This window comes from Camellia sinensis, chromosome 2 (assembly GCF_055761805.1).
Source record: "Camellia sinensis isolate YWXY chromosome 2, ASM5576180v1, whole genome shotgun sequence".
Classification (NCBI taxonomy): Eukaryota; Viridiplantae; Streptophyta; class Magnoliopsida; order Ericales; family Theaceae; genus Camellia; species Camellia sinensis.
Genome location: NC_138962.1, coordinates 146,941,648 through 146,955,198, shown reverse-complemented (window position 1 = coordinate 146,955,198; position 13,551 = coordinate 146,941,648).

The window sequence follows — 13,551 nt, the reverse complement described above, 5'->3', positions numbered from 1 at the left end:
CTTTGTGTCGCGTGTTCTTTTGTGTGAACATAATTACATACTCATTAGGCACACAACCATATTAAGTGTTTTTTCCCCCTTGGTTAACAAAGCTTACCAGGTGACACAAACTATGATCACCCATTAGGCATACAACCCTAACAGAACATGCACATTTTGTTCACTTCATGAAATCAGGCATAAGTGGGAAATTCTTTTAGTAGTTTAGTTTGTTTAAAGACTTCAGAGGTGCAATAATATTTTCTGTAATCTGGGTTTTGCAAGGTTTACAAGTGCAATTGTACATGGGGGAGACTTTGGATCTTCCATTTTCAATTTTCAAATACAGACATTTCTCCTCATACTCTTAGGTTTTAATTTTTTTATTGAAGATTGAGATTTATTTTTTCAGGTGTGATTTTGTGATTTTGAAAATGCTACACACAACCAAAATTTACACATTAATGAACCGTCATTGAGATTTATAATACCATTGGGATTTATAGAGACAGATAATTTAACAAAATTTACACATTAATGGACTATCAATGACCAAATGTCTAGCTTTGTATTGAACTGCATAGGCATGTTAGTTGTTTCTTAACTTAGTTATGTTTGAAAGTTTTCATACCACTTGCAGGTTTTTGAGGTGCTTTTGATAATTTGATGTATTACTTATTTAATATTTAATTTTAATTTTATTGTTTTGGAATGGATTGCTTAGTGTGTAGTGTTTAATTTTATTTTTTTTAGAATTGCAGAGCACTAGCTAGTGTGCATTGGCTGGTGTTTAATTTTAAATTTAATTTGTTGGGATTGCATAACACCTTGTGTCATTTAAATTGTTGTTTAGCTATCATGGCATTTAGGAGTTCTGCTTCTCTTGATAAATTTATTATCCAAATAACATCTGTGCTCTGGTGCACGTATCCATTATTTTGAGTTCGTCTCACTGAAACACAGTTCCCCCAAAAGAAATTTAAATTTAATTGCTATCAACTCCAATCAGCAATGTAGGGTTTCTTCTAGTTAAGTTCTGGAATTTGGGAAATAATGATCACTAATTGTGACAATTCAATTGGCAGGTTGCCCCAAACTATTTTAAAGGATTGAATCAATCTGTACCGACTGTTGGAGAACCTTTGTACTCAATATATATATTTTTCTAATTCACTATTTGTGCTCCATATTTATGGTGTTTTATGTTTGAAATTGTGAAATGAACTTCCTCTGAAGGTTATTTTGTCACGCCCTAAAAAAAAAACATAAACCCATCATTTTAGACATGCCATGATGTACGAGAAATAAATATCTTTCTATTAATCAGAGTAGCTCTTCCAGAAATATTACAAGCTACTAACAAACAAATGCCCTACGGGCTTACAGCTTTCCAAGTTAACACTTGGTCACAAAAAGAGAAGAGTACTAACTTAATACATCTTAAGCCCTTGGCTTGAATTTACATATAATAAATCAAAGAAAGCAAACAACAAAAGCAGTCTGTCTGCCTCTTGCTTCCCAAACTACGCCCTTGGAAGTGGCATGCTTCCTGCACCTGAAAATGGTGTCCCATACAGGGTGAGCCACAGCCCAGTACAAATACACTAAACCAACTATAAACAATGACTAAGATAATAACGTTCAATGTGTCACGCCCTCAAAATAAACCCATTGTATATATATATCATTGGCATGCAATATTAAAAGAAAACTATTCATTATCTCATTCATCAGAGTATTACTAAATGAAAACATTACATGTAATATCAAATTAAATGCCCTATGGGCTTACATCTTTCCAAGCCAACACTTGGACACAAAAATATGAGTTCTAACTCAAATACAAATAAAGCCCTAGACTTGAATGTTTATCAAATAAAAACAAATAACTAAAGATAGTCTTCAAAATCCAAATCCTTCCAAGCTAAGTCCTTGGAGGTAGCTTATCACCTGGACCTGAAAATGATGTTCCCATAAAGGGTGAGCCACAGCCCAGTAGAAATATACTAAACCAAATATAAGCATTGAATAAAGCAATAGCATTCAATAGATGGTTAACCAAGATAATCAATTACATCATTATACAGTTTCATGACACTAATGTCTAAGACACGTTTTACTTTCCAACACTATCAATATGGCTCAGAACCTGGCCAAACTTACAACAGTGAACTATATAAATATCAAATTCACATTCTTCCAATGTCAACAAACAAATGAGACTCAGGCTCAAATCAAAACACTTCATACTTCCAGTTTGATACACATTTTAGTGCTGTATCAATAAAAAAACTTCAATATAGATAAGCACACATAAAAGTGATGCTAATGGAGTCCATCCCCTATCTCCTCCCAAACAAAATCCGGTTTAGAGGTCCATCCCCTATCTTCCCCTAAACCGTGGAGTACATCTCCTATCTCCTCCCACACAAAACAATGTATGTAAACACATAACATATACAACGCACAATCAATACACATAATGTCTGTATTAATTCAACAGTCAAAATTGATAACTTAATCAATGATTAGTTTCAGTTATCCCTAATCCACATGCAGTGTCTACAACAATCACGACTATCCTCCACCGATAGCCCAAAACAGTTATTTCTAGACTTGGAAATAAATATATCAACAATTCAATAGGCGAGTGATTTAAATTATCCAACTACACCATTTAATCAATGTATTCCTCAATTTCGTGAATTTAACCAAATTCCCCAATTCCCTTAAATTAATTATACAAATTAATTAATTAATACAACTAGGGTTTTTCCCAAAATTATCAAAGTAACCCCAACATATCAAAATACCAAAACTTAGAACAAAACTTATAAAGTGGAGTAGGAAATCCCTACCTCGAAGAAAATAACCCGAATGGAGAAGACAGAGATGAATACCCAAATTCCAATGTGCTCCAAATCACCAAATGTTCAGATTAAATGGAAGCCCTCGACTCACTCTATCTTTTTAATAAAGGATCTAAGGTAGAAACTCACTCTAAGTAGATCAAACCTAAGAGAGAAGGTGAGTAGAGGGAGAGAAAAGTCGGACCTTAGGGTTTTGGAATCAAAAAGAGGATAAAAACTGATTAAAATCCCGCTGCTGCCTATTTAAACTGGACAGGCTCGCTCGAGCGAAGACTTGGTCACTCGAGCGACCAGACACACGAAAACCTCGCTCGAGCGAAGAAAAGCTCGCTCGAGCCAAGAATGCAATGCTTCAGGTCTGCAACCCTGGAGCACGCTCGAGCGACAGAATGCTCGCTCGAGCAAGGAACTCGAAAACATACACCTCGCTCGCTCGAGCGAAGCAAAGCTGGATCGAGCCAGAAGACACAAAATACAACCCTCGCTCGAGCGACCAAGCCCTGGCTCGAGCGACCAACCCAAAAACTGGACAGCAACACTTGGTTTACGAACCCAACCAACCTGAAACAAACCTGCCCAACACATCCTATAACTCCAAATGAGAAAATAAAGGACGACAACAACAATTGTACAATGACAGAATAAACGGAACCTAAGTCCGGATACAATAATCAAATGGAAAAGACCGGGGTCGCTATACAATGGGTGGTCCGCACTTATATTCCAATTTATACTGTGTTACAGTTTAACAACAATCATGTCCATGTTACATTCACTTTCCGTTTCTTAACCAATTCTCAATTCATAACTATGACTCAGAGCCTGGTCAAACAACCTATATGAGACAAACACTCATATTAAGCATTTACATTTCGCAATACATAAGCATACTAGCTATATTAATACATCAACAGATAACCTTACAAGCTGTATCAATACATCAACAAATAAGCATATTAGCTGTATCTGCACTTCAATAGATAAGCATATGAGCTGTATCTGCACTTCAATAGATAAGCATATGAGCTGTATCTGCATTTCAATTTCCGGTTTAGAGGTCCAGTCCCTTTCTTCCAATAAACCTTCCGGTTTAGAGGTCCAGCCCCTTTCTTCCAATAAACCGTGGAGTACAGCCTCTTTCTCCTCCCACACAATCAATGTATATAAACAGGTATCATATACAACCAATCAATACATAAGGTTAATGTATTATTCTAATCGCTATATTCAATAGTACACTTAATCGATTAGTTTTAATTTACCTAATCATCATGCATTGTCTACAACAATCAAAACTGTCCTCCACCGATAGCCCCAAGCAGTTATTTCTAAACAGAGAATAAATGCACCAAATGGGTAAAATATTGACATTTCAATTTGGTGAGTGATGAATAACCCAACTGTACCCTTTAATCCCATACATTCCCAATTCCAACATTTTCAATTCTATTTCTCATTTCTCACATTTATTTCACAAGTTGATTTAACAATGGAATTAGGGCATTTCCCATAATTAACGAAACAACCCTAAGGTTTCATTTCTATCAACAATCCAACATTTATCTCATCTCTCTATGCCCAAGATGCATATAGGTACTAATAAATAAAACCCCAACTTTGTAAAATCACACAAAGACCCAAACTTCCTCAAATTACCCAACGACTCCAAACATATCAGAGTGCCAAAATTCAAAGACAAAGTTCATAAGATGGAGTAGGATATCCCTACCTCGAAGTTAGAGCTCAAACGGAGGAAAGGATCAAACTCAAAGTGCTCCAAACTCCAAATTTTTCGGATCAAAATGTAGCCCTCAATGATCAACACACTTCTTACAAAGGCTCAAGGTGAGGAAAACACTCCTACTAGATCAAACCCTAGAGAGAAGTTAGGTTTTAGAGTGAGGAGCTCTCAAAAATCGGTTTTGGGAAAGTAAGAGAGAGAAAGGAAATGTAAAAAGTGATTTAAAATAGCCTAACTGCCAACTGATATACGACTCAGCCGCTCGAGCGGAGAAAACAACGCTCGAGCGTCAAGGACAAAAAGCTAGGTACGCTCGAGCGCAAGAATACCAGCTCGAGCGCCAAGACACAAGAATAAAGTACATCCGCTCGAGCACGAAAACAAGTCCGCTCGAGCGTAGATTTCTCCCTCCTAGAACTTGCACCAAAAAGTACTACCCGCTCGAGCGCCAGAGTACCCGCTCGAGCGTAGAAAACACATCTGCAGAAGTTTTACAGAGGCACGAAATACTGGACGTGTGTAAACCCCGCTCGAGCGGACCATTCAAAAACTGGATAACAACAATGGGAGCTAAAGCTCTACTAACCCGTAACAACCAAGCCCAACACGTTCTAAAACTCAAACAAAAGAGTTTAAAGGTTGACAACATGATAGGTACAACTACCAACTCCACGGGACCGCGTCCGGAAAACAACAGAACAGTAAAGGGATAACCGGGATCGCTATATATTTGGTTTTTCTTCCCTTCAGTTATTTGTCACTTCATCTGACCAGTTCACATTGTCAAGTGTACGTTTTGGATACTTCTATGCATGTGTTTCTCCCAACTTTAGAGAACTCACGGTGTGTCTCACATTTTTACCTGGAGTAACTGGTGAGGGGATTTCTCATGAATTGCTTGCTGTCTAGGGGATTCCATTGGTCTCTTTTTATCAAATTTGTTCTTGATTTGGCTTCACTCATTATTCCTGATAGTGACGGAGCTGCATCTTTTCGCGTTAAGATCTAACATGCTAAATGCTGGTCTATCAATCTGCCATTTGAAGTTCTCTTCTTTCTATTAGGGTGACTATTAAAGTTCAATCAACCACGCTAGTGTCCCAGTTTGTCTTTCTTTCACATTCAGTGGATTATTTGCTCTTGTACTCCAATAAACTTCCTAGCATTGTCTTACTAATTTTATATGTTTATTCTTTCTTTCCCTTATTTAAAAAAATTTATAGTCCGATTAGTCAATACTTTCTCTTTCGCTTTGAAGCTAAAAACAACTAGCTTTCAATCAAAGCTACTTGAGGCATAGGCGGGATAGAATAGGACTTCTTTTTAGCCTCAAAGTATGTCTTACTCAATTAGAATGCACAATTATTCTGTGCAAGACTTAGGTACTGTGAGAGTGGAAGAGGTTTGGGCACCGCTAGCTAAAAATGGATGTGAATAAAATGAAATTCTTAGAATACTTTTATGCTTCGTTTGGATTGAAGGGAGGGAAAGTGAAAGAAAGAATTAATTATGAGAAAAATGAAAGAATTATTTACATTGACATTGTCATTTTTCTCTCTATGATTTTTGTCCATTGCTCTCTTGCTCTCTATCATCTTTGACTCTTGTTTTGCGTAAAATGTATGTAATTTTTTTTTTTGGGGTATAAAAAAAAGAGGTGGCATAGGCTTAGCCAGACCGCAGCCCTAGGAAAGGCTTTCCCAACTATTGATCCAACAAGCCAAACCAGGGGAACGCAAGGGCGCCACACTAAGAGGCAATGGGGACTTGAGCACAGGTTGAAAGCATTTTCGCGCCAAGCCCTATCCACTGAACTCAACCCCTAGGGGCATAACATATATGTAATTAATTACTAGCTTTTGACTGCTTTGAAATTTATTGTTGGTTAATTGAGAATTTTACATATGTTGTAACACAAGAAAATTATGTATTGATATTAATAGAATTTAACTTGTTAAAGTGATTTGAAGGCTAATCTTTTTTATATCTAGCTTGGATTTCTCATTATGTGGTATGTAACTGAATTTCTGCCGAGCTTTCCTTTGAATCATAAAAGATTTTCTTCAATATTGTAGTGTGGAATAATTGTATTTAACAACAAGAATCTGGATTGGAAAATTGTAACGATATAGAATTTCTCCCTTCGCTTGAGCGGGGGAGTTGACGCTCGAGCGGACTTGAGAGGTTCTCAGTATTTTTGCAGACGGTCCGAAATTCCGAGAGTTGTGAATTCCTGCTCGAGCGTAGAAGTGGTCGCTCGAGCGGACAGCTTTGTTGGTTTGCGCGCTCGAGCGTGGAAAGCGACACTCGAGTGTGGAAAGTGAGATTGCCCTTGACATTTTTATTAGTGTATTTGGAACTTCCTTATTTTATTTTGGGGTATTGATTGAGGTGGTAACATGATGGTAAAGTAAGATTGGACCAAAAACTTTAATTCAAATAATTTGCTTACAATCAGCCGTCACTCTTTTGCCCTTTTCTTTTTTTACACTTTGAATTTGGGTGTGAGTCTAGAACCATTGGAAAGCTTGTTTCCGGGGCTTTAATTTGGACACAAGAACGATCTAAAACGAAGTTCGGATGAGAGAGTTATACCTGTTTGAAGTTTTGGAATCTGTGCTGGAAGCAGGTACGCTCGAGCGGGAAAAGAGACGCTCGAGTGGACTACGTAAATTCAGCAACTTAAAAAGTGGGTTTCTAGATCATTCTTTACACTTTCTTTTTCCCTCTTCCTTCCTCTCACCCTAGGTTTGAAAATCCTAGAGATTTCGGCCCAAATACCTCCAATTTCTCAAAGATTTGGCCAATATCCCTTGCAAAAACGTGAAGAAGGTTTGAAGATCTCACTTTTCAACCAATTGGAATTCGGATTTGGGAAGGAATCTCATCAAAGCTTGCTCTTTTGCTTGATTCTTGAGGTAGGGGTCCTAGTTCTTCTTCAATACTTGCATTAATGGGTAGATTTGTGGTATTTTAATTATATAAATGCAAAATCTATATTTTGAGTATATAGTGTTATATCATGGAACTTGGGGGTTTACGGTTTGAAGTGTTGGGGTTCTATTGTTGGGTTAAGATTATGGATTATGAACCTTAGGTGTGTAATGAATGGGAAAATTGGAATAAAAAGTAATGGTTTGAGAAGTTTGAATTTTTCTTGAAAATCCTAGGTTGATTCATGATGATAATTAATGATTTTGCCCAAATTAAAAGTAGAATAATGAAATTGAGGTATTGAATTATATATATGCAAGTTTAATTGAAATTTGGAAGTATTTGAAAATTATGTTAAAAATTAGCGATTGAACCTTTATTATGGATATTGTAAATCATGTTATAATATGAAATGAAATTGGAAGGAAAAGATTTGTTGATGATGCCGATGATATAAACTTGGTTATGGAATGTTGAAATGGGATTTAAGAATTTATCTTGAATTATGTTGAATTATATTTAGTGCTGTTGAGTTGAATCATGTTGAATAGTGTTGATTATGTTGAATTGTGGTGATTATGTTGAGTTGTGTTGATTTTGTTGAAGTGCGTTGGCTATGTTGAATTGTGTAGAATCATTGTGAGTTGTATTGTGTTTTTGAATTTGATTTGAGTTGTGTTGGGTGGTGTTGTGTTGGTACTCACGCAGGGAGTTGAAAAAATGGTTTATCGGTGCCCATGACCGTCCGTATAATAGCCGGTAAATGTGGGGGATGGTTTTAAAAATTATAGAAAAAGGTTTTTGGGGGTCTACGTCCCGCTGTATAGTAGCTGGCAAATGTGGGGGTGGTTTGAATTAAAGGTGCCCAATTGCCCTGTCTAGGCTTATTGCTGGATGAATGTGGGAAAATATTTTTGGGTGTCCACACAGTCCCGCCGTATAGTAGCCGGCAACAGTGGAAAAATGATTTTTGGGTGTCCACATAATCCTGCCGTATTGTAGCCGGCAAAAGTGAAAAAATGGATGGTTTTTGAAAATTTTTTGGGTGCCCACATCCTGCCGTATAGTAGCCGGCAAATGTGGGGCTGGCAGGATGTGGGGGATGGTTTTAAAAAAGTTGAAAAATGGTTTTTGGAAAAAATATGGTTTTTGGAAGAAAATGGCTTTTGAGAAAATGGTTTTTGGGAGTTCATTTCCCGACGTATAGTAGCCGGCGAAAGGTGGAAAGTGTTATGGATTGGGTGCCCTCTGTCCTGCCGTAGTAAGTCGGCAAAAGGTGGATTGTGTTGAGCTATGTGTTGAGAAGTGTGTTGAGTTAATGATATTATTTGTGACTTGTGATGAATTTGTGAAATTGAATATTGATGTGTAATATGGTTTAAAGAGGAAATGTGCATAGACATTATTTGTAAAGAATGGAAACCAAAAATGGGTATGAGGATTATGGACTGTGATGGTAAACTTAATGAAGTAGTTGTGGCAATAAAAGTAAATTGTGAGTGTTGTTCTTTAATTAAATAAATGATTGAATTGAAAGGGGTTTATTAATCTTGTGTTATCTTGACATGAAATTTTGAGAGTGTAATTAACGGTGTGAATTGAGTATAGGAGAATTGTTAGTGAGTCAAAAAGGAACTTGAACTTGAAGTTATGGGGTTCTAAATTAAAATAATGGCCTCGTTTGGGAAGTGGCTATTTTAGAGGCTTTTTGGCTATTTTAGTAGGCTATTTTAGTTTTTGTGTTTGGGAAGATGAGATGAATTTTTAGTTGAGTAGTTGTATTGAAAAGTGTGTTGAAATGATGTTTGAATTTAAAATGACAAAGTTGTCCCTAACTTATAATTTTTTAAATTGATGTAAAGGGGTAAAATGGTAATTGATGTCCGGCGCTGAGCCTATTTTTTTTTTTTTGAAAAAATTTGATTTGGAGGCTTTTTGGCTAATAACTCAAACCAGGCTATAATAGCCTCAACCATGGTTTCCCAAACAGCGCCAATGAGTAGAAAAGAAGAATGAAAGTAAAAGAGGAATATTAAAAATGAGAATTAAATAAGAAAAATTTTGGGAATTGGCTAATAACTTTTAAATGATATTGTTTCTTAAATATATTTGTTTCACAAGGATCTATGGTTTTCTAAAGTTAAGGGATGATTTTTAATGGCTAAAGGTTTTTCTTAAAGGTGTTTAAATAGTTTTTTTTTTTTTGAGAAAAAGGTTCTCTACTTATGATATTTTGAAATTATAAAATGTCACTCTCCTATATGATATCACCCTGCATGCATGATCATTTCTATCTGTGTGTTAGTTATTGATTAAGAACTATGAGATTCCTACTGAGCATTTGTACTCACCCCTTGTTGTTTTATCTTTTTACAGGAAGAAAATTTGGATTCATAGTTGAAGAGTTACGAAGTCCATAAGTTCATGTAATCTCGTTGTGGATGTGAAGAAAGTAATTGTTGTATACTGATATTTGTCTTTATTTATTTGTAGCTTCTCAGTAGGAGATTGGCATGTATCATTATTATTGTTGTATTCATTGAGAAAGATAGAACATGTATCATTGTATTTCTATTACTTAAGGGTAATGAATGTTTGTTACAAAAAAAAAAAAAAAAGGACCTAAATTTACAAGCTTTGGTAATGTTTTCGAGTAATAAAAAATTGGGGCGTGACAAAAATCGTTCTAGATAAGTTATGTCTAATGTAACATCTTGGGCAAAACCTGTCACACCCTAAATCCGGGCATGACCGGCCGTGGCCCACAGAGACTTAGCCCAAGGCACACGTAAGCCTAAACATGAATCCAAAACCATAAAGAATAAATGTGATGATAGCCCAGAAATAAATAAATCATTACTCAATCCAATGACATACCACAAGTGAAAAACAAATCATAACCAACTTCCTAAAAATATATATATACTAAATGGGACACAATCCGCTCACAAAATAAAATAATTCTAAATAAAACCCAACCACAATGTATGCACAAAACTCGACAAAGCAACCTAAAACAAATTAAATAAATGCCCTAGAGGTTCATGCAATTGAGTCCCCGCTACGCCATGAGTCCACTCTAAGTCCTTCTAACACCTGAAAATGGTAAACAACTAAGTCAGCTGATAGCTCAGTGAGTAGCAACATGAATAGTAAATACAGTTTTGAAAACAGGGTACAATTCCAAAATAAGATATATATCACATAAACTAGATTGGCATACAGTTTGGTAAATACAATCTGTTTCAAAAAGAAGGTTCCACAATTCAACACTTAAAATACTCATGTCTCGCAAGAACATGATAAACGACATTTTCCACTTAAAACGGATTACAACATGAACACCAATAATTTTCTGGGTACCTAGAAAAACAAATAATATGCCACACAGTTCTCAAGGCTATAAGCCCCGTTGGATCCAATATCGAACTAAGAGTCATCCTCAGGGTGGCACCTGGGCCTTTTCTCAAAGACGATCCGATTGAAGGTCACCTAGTTGTTTTTAAAGGTCTTTTCCTTACAATCGTTGAGCACTAGAGTCATCACGGCCCAACCCGGATCTGTTCCCTAGTGGCCAGAGTCACCACACACAGTGGAATAATTTCCCTGGACTAAATACACACATGGTCCCAATAATCAATACACATCAGTTTCGCAAAACATGGTAGTTCATCATTATAAACATGAGACCAAAACAAATAGTTTACAGTATGCCAATTTCACACATGTTTCAGAAATAATTTGATTACATTGATAATATAATAATTTATCAAAACAGTTTAGTCTTAAAACAACAATTTAATTTTCCAACAGTTCAGAGTAGGGAAACATTTATAAAAATATGTAGCATGAAACTACTCACCTAAAAACGAAATAATATAATCCTTGAATCGAATAGAGTGTAAAAGTCCAACTAGTGCCCTGAACCAAGTATAAAAACTGCACGTCACAACTAATTTAAAAATACTAAAAAATAGGAACTAAGTAACCTCAACTAAAGCGCACTAACACGGCTCAACCCAACTCACCGTTACTCTTAAATATTACCTAAGTTCATGTTCTTCAAGGTTTAAAATCACCCAAGACATGGGTTCCGGTCAAAACTTAATTAATTGTGACTGTAAGATAAAACAGAATTTTAAACTAGTTTTCTCAATCTATTCGCTAACTTTGAAAATTAAAAACCCACTCCACGTTGTTCGAAAAATTCGAAAACCCTTCAGATATCAACTAATATATCCTAAGTTTCAAACCCAATTGGTTTCACTTGATTTACTTATCAAAATAATTATCTACAATTTCTTATATCCAAACAGGTTGTTTTCAGCAGCACTTTAAAGAAATTGACGGTTCTCTTAGTATACACGAGCAATCAACGCAAGGTAAAAATATGAAAGAAACTAGACTCGTAACCGGTTCTAATGACACTAATTTGATAATTTTTGAATTTATACCCAAAGAGAACAGCACTCCCGAATTTACTGTTTCGGACTGGTTTCCTAGACAGATTTGAATACCTCAATTTATATGGATTTTGAGTCCCAAAAATTATGAAAAAATTCAGATGTGCAATTCGATATGTAATTGATCTACTATAAAAATTTCAGTTCAAAACTCATCCGTTTGATATGGTTTCTTGATTTTTAAAATCTATGATTCTGCACAGAATTTTTCCTTGAATAATACCCATTCTTTATACATGAATGTGTTGAACCTTAAACGTTATATCTTGACCTTTAGTAACAATACCAAACAGGAGCACCAGTGCCCTGACAACACAACACACAAAAGATAAAGCCACATCTCTTCCACAATGAGATTCATGCAACCACACAACACCTGTTCTTCCATCATTAATTTCCCAGAACCCAAGTTTGATATACTAAACTTCCCTTCAAACCAGCCCATAAATTAATATATACCTGAATGATTAAACCATGCTTTTCACGAACTCAACTATGGAAGATCAAAAATAATAATAGAAGTGAGAATAAACAATTTACTTACCCACACAGTATTGATTACGTAGAATTCCTCTCTCTCCTTGTTTGCCACAAGCTTCTTCGTCTATCTCTCTCAAAGACTCACGGCTGCTAAGCCTAAAGTGGCTGCTGTTGTGTTGATTAGAAAATAATTGATATCTCACCATTAGGGTTTTATCCTCCTATAATAAATTTTCAAAATGACCCCTTAATAACTATATTATTATTATTATTTAACATTATTACTATTATTTATTTTAATAGCAAATTTTGCCTCTAAATTCGAGATTTCTACCATAAATTTATTTTAAATTTAAAAATTAATTAAAAGATCCTCCAATAATATTTAATTTGCACCTTAGAATTCACCACCAAAATATTTGAGATTGTAATATTATTATTTAATTATTTACTTAATTTTTATATTCGGGTTCTCACAAAACCTAAGGAGTTCAAAGAATTCTCAGTGGCTGATTTTATTTTTGATTTTGTTAGTATTAGAGCTTGTTTGTGATTTGATTTTATGCCTCATGGATGCTGCTGTTTAACCTGGTTGATGGTACTTTACTTGATTGGTTTATTGATCAGTTGGCTACTTTGTTTTGAGTTGCCGGTGTATCTTGGCCTGATTGCTTTGTTGTTGTTGTATCTTGGCTGAAACAAAATGTCTCATTTCTGAAATTGAACTTTAAAAACTCAAAATCATGTTAAGAGTTGGAATATTATTTGTTACATGTTGTAACCACTTCACTCTTGATGAAACACCGTGTTTAAGTGGACTCTTAGAGATTGTGATTAGGTGCTATAATCATTTTTAACATGCTAGAATTTTTGTTTAGATTAAAATATGTTGGAATTTGAGTTCAAGTACTCCAGGTAAGTATTAGATCATGAGATTTGTTTAAATACTAGATTTAAAAATATGAAACAGAAAAAAAAAATGTTTTTGTTAAGTGAAAATATGGGGTGATTTCACTTGGTAGGAAAAAAAATGGAAGAACATGAAGTTTATTTCTCCTTTATTTTATTTTAAATTGCAAGAACA